Below are 3384 nucleotides of genomic sequence, written 5' to 3'. Positions count from 1 at the left end.
GAATGACCCAAGAGGTACACTCTGTAAAATTTTGGTGCTTCTTTCCAGAACTGAAGTATCGTTCTCCTTAACTGCGCCGCTAAGAGCCCAGAGCCCAGAACGCCAACTACTGACACTACTGACAACAGGAAACCAAATGATGTTTTTCAGGCCAGCTTTTTCAGCCTCCGCCTCTTTCAGGATATGAACAGGAAGCCGGGGACGGGGCCAGGAATAACGTGAATAGTAAAGTCAATGAGACCCCAACTTTGATTGGCTCACACAAAGTGCCCCAAGGGAGTTGGGTTTGAAAGTTCAGAGATGAACACATTTGTGAAGAAAGCTTATTAGTAAGCATTTAGTTCCCAGATTGGTCAAAGACTCGGCTAACTTTCCCTAACTAGATGTCACAGCTGACTGTGCTGAATCCAGGAAGAGTCACCCTGCCTCTTCTCAGGTCAGTCTCAGAGCTTGTATTGATTCTCCGGATCAACCTCTTCTCAAATTCGAGTGGGTGCCACGCGGACACGCCGCCCAGGGAGCAGCTGATGGCATGGATGTTCTCAAAGTAGTGGCACAGGGCCGTCTGCCTGCTGGAGGGAACATCATCGCACAGCCCCATCATCACGAGGATGCCCATGAAGCCAGAGGTCGGCGGGTGGTGCGTAATCTTCTCCTCTGTGTTTCTCTGAATTTCCTGCCAGAGCTGCCAGACGTAGCTGGGGTGAAGCACGTAGAAGGGCTGACCGGGGTGCAGCCTGCGGCGCGCTACATACGGGCTTAACAGTTTTCCGTGGGCGAACCACTCGGTCATGAGGGGCCTTTTCCCAGGTTACCAGGGTGACGTTGCGGTAGAGAGAGCTGGTGTTGAATCGCAACGTGGGATTATACAGAATCTGTTCGTTAATGAGGCGAAAAGTCGTTTGGGTTCCCACGTCTTTCCCGTAACCCCCCGTTGGTGCGTGATTGAACCGCATGACCGCTTCATGGGAATCAATCTCCTCGCCTAGTCCTGAGTGCAGCATCGCCCCGGCCGAGGCCACCACGGCGCAGGACTCGAAGCTGCTCTGGTTCTCCTGCCGTCTGTGGAGCTGCTCCAGGGGAACGGAGGGCACCAGACGGGACCAGCCCAGCGAGGAGAAGGGCTGCTCCGACCCGTCCACCGTCCTCAGCCTGGCCCAGGTCTTCAGTTCACACAGTAGCTCCTTTGGGCTCTGGGCAAGCCTGCGAACTCCTTTGATTTCCACATGGTGCTGTTCCACTTTTGAGGCCACAGAAGCAACAGATGCATCAGAGGACACAGCAGCCACTGATGCATTAGAGCCCAAAGCAGTCACTGATGCATTAGAGGACACCGCAGCCACAGATGCCCTAGAGACCAAAGCAGTCACAGATGCATTAGAGGCCACATCAGTCACAGATGCATTAGAGGACACAGCAGCCACAGATGCATTAGAGGACACAGTAGCCACTGATGCCCTAGAGACCAAAGCAGTCACAGATGCATTAGAGGCCACAGCAGTCACAGATGCATTAGAGGACACAGCAGTCACTGATGCATTAGAGCCCAAAGCAGTCACTGATGCATTAGAGGACACGGCAGTCACAGATGCATCAGGGAAAAGGAGAATCCAAGACAGAGTTCCAGCAAGGAGAGACCAAGCCAGGATCACTACCAGCATCAGCCTACACTGTTGCCTCATATTGAGCTCCTGCTGAGGCACAGCCAGCCGACAGATGGTCACACTTTTAGGCTTGTCGATTTATTTCCATCAAACTATAGTAAAAGCTGCAAAGACAATAAAACAAGACAACAGTAAACACCTTCAGTTTTAAACAATACACTAAACAATAAAAGAGACCTTCAACAGGAATAAATGAAATAATGACACACTACTTATTTATTTAAAAAGAACACACCGTGTACCCTTTTCAGCAGTGGCTTAAACTTTTTTTTGCAGACTTATAAGTTCTATATTATGTCCTGTTTGTTGCTTGCTGCTGCAAACACTTTCTGTACACTTTTCAATAACCACAAATCAAAAGAAAACAAAATAAACAACCACAAATCAAAAGATAACAAAATAAATGCAAACTCAGATGAAAAATCTACAGCAATATGGATCTAAATTCAGTAGTATGTCGTCCAAATCCTAACAATAAATGTCAATGCCATGGGGTTATTTAAACATGTGATCTCTCTCTGTTCTACTGAGATGTCCTGCATGGCTAATTTCTCAAATTAATATTGAATTAATGGGCATACAGCGAGATCAGTGCAGTTATCGGAAAAAAAAACGTGGATCAGCCTGTTATAGTGCCACCACGAGATAGATTTGAAAATGTTCAAGTTGCATTTCTTCCTCGGCCTAGTGGGAATGTGCATGCAAAATGTTAAGGTGTTCATGATTTGAGGCATTTTGTTCAAAATGGAGCACTCCTGCAAACTTTGGAAGCCAATCTTAGCCAATCAGGATAAAATATGAAAAACTCTTGTTTTGTTTAATGGGAACTGATTTGCGTGAGTTTTAGACAAACATAGGAGTACTGTAAAAAAAAATGTTTATCAAAGATCTGCCTCCTGGTGGCGCTATAACAGACCGATCTGAAAACTGTGGGGTAGAGGTTCTGCTCTGTCATCCAGGGAGTGTGGGTGCACAGTTTCACTGCAAACGGCCAAGCGGTGCTAGAGATTAGCTGTTCAGTCAGTCGGACGGACGGACGGACGGACGGACGGACGGACGGACGGACGGACGGACGGACGGACGGACGGACACACACACACACACACACACACACACACACACACACACACACACACACACACACACGTAGGGTGCAAAAAAAAAAGCGAGAAGTGAGCCCAACCCCCTTGTTTCCCCTATCCTGTACATATAGTGTTTTTTATAACTGTGATGTTATTGAATGTTTTCTTTGCTTGCTATTTGTTATGTCCATGAATTGAATACCTAGGACTTCCAACGTAAAAAAAAAAGAAGGTCTTGTTTGGGATATTCCTTTTAGGCAGGGTGTTTAACTGTACTTATACTGTACTACATTTCTATTGTATTGACTATACTTGTACTGGTCTCTGTTTTTGTCTAATGACATTTTCAATCGATCAAAGCGTAGTCTCGGCACTGCCTTTCGGCATGGCAGAGATAGTAATTGTATAAGTGATATTGTATTAACATGCTCTGAGTCTACCATACAGATTGGACCATTTTTATGAATTAAAAAAAGAAAGTTCTATAGTGCCTCTTTAAAGGAGTAGTTCACCCCCAAAATGACTTTTTTTTCTATTGATTACTCATGCCATGGAGAGTAGAGTTCAATAATATTTTTTGGTTTTTGTCGCATTCCTAAGACAAAAATGTGTAAATAGTAAATTTACCCCCATTGATT

The 3384-nt window shown here is 45.8% G+C and overlaps 1 pseudogene across 1 annotated transcript; it reads right to left on the bottom strand.

Moving 5' to 3' along the window:
* Positions 1-379: 379 nt before the first annotated feature.
* LOC308306268 (beta-galactoside alpha-2,6-sialyltransferase 2-like) lies at positions 380-1682 on the bottom strand (annotated as a pseudogene). The gene has a single exon. The product of its transcript is annotated as a beta-galactoside alpha-2,6-sialyltransferase 2-like (transcript).
* Positions 1683-3384: the final 1702 nt, after the last annotated feature.

This window comes from Nannobrachium achirus (assembly GCF_963921795.1).
Source record: "Nannobrachium achirus genome assembly, chromosome: 20".
In the NCBI taxonomy this organism is placed as follows: domain Eukaryota; kingdom Metazoa; phylum Chordata; class Actinopteri; order Myctophiformes; family Myctophidae; genus Nannobrachium; species Nannobrachium achirus.
The sequence above is the reverse complement of the archived record's forward strand: the minus strand, read 5'-3'. Positions and strand labels throughout refer to the sequence as shown.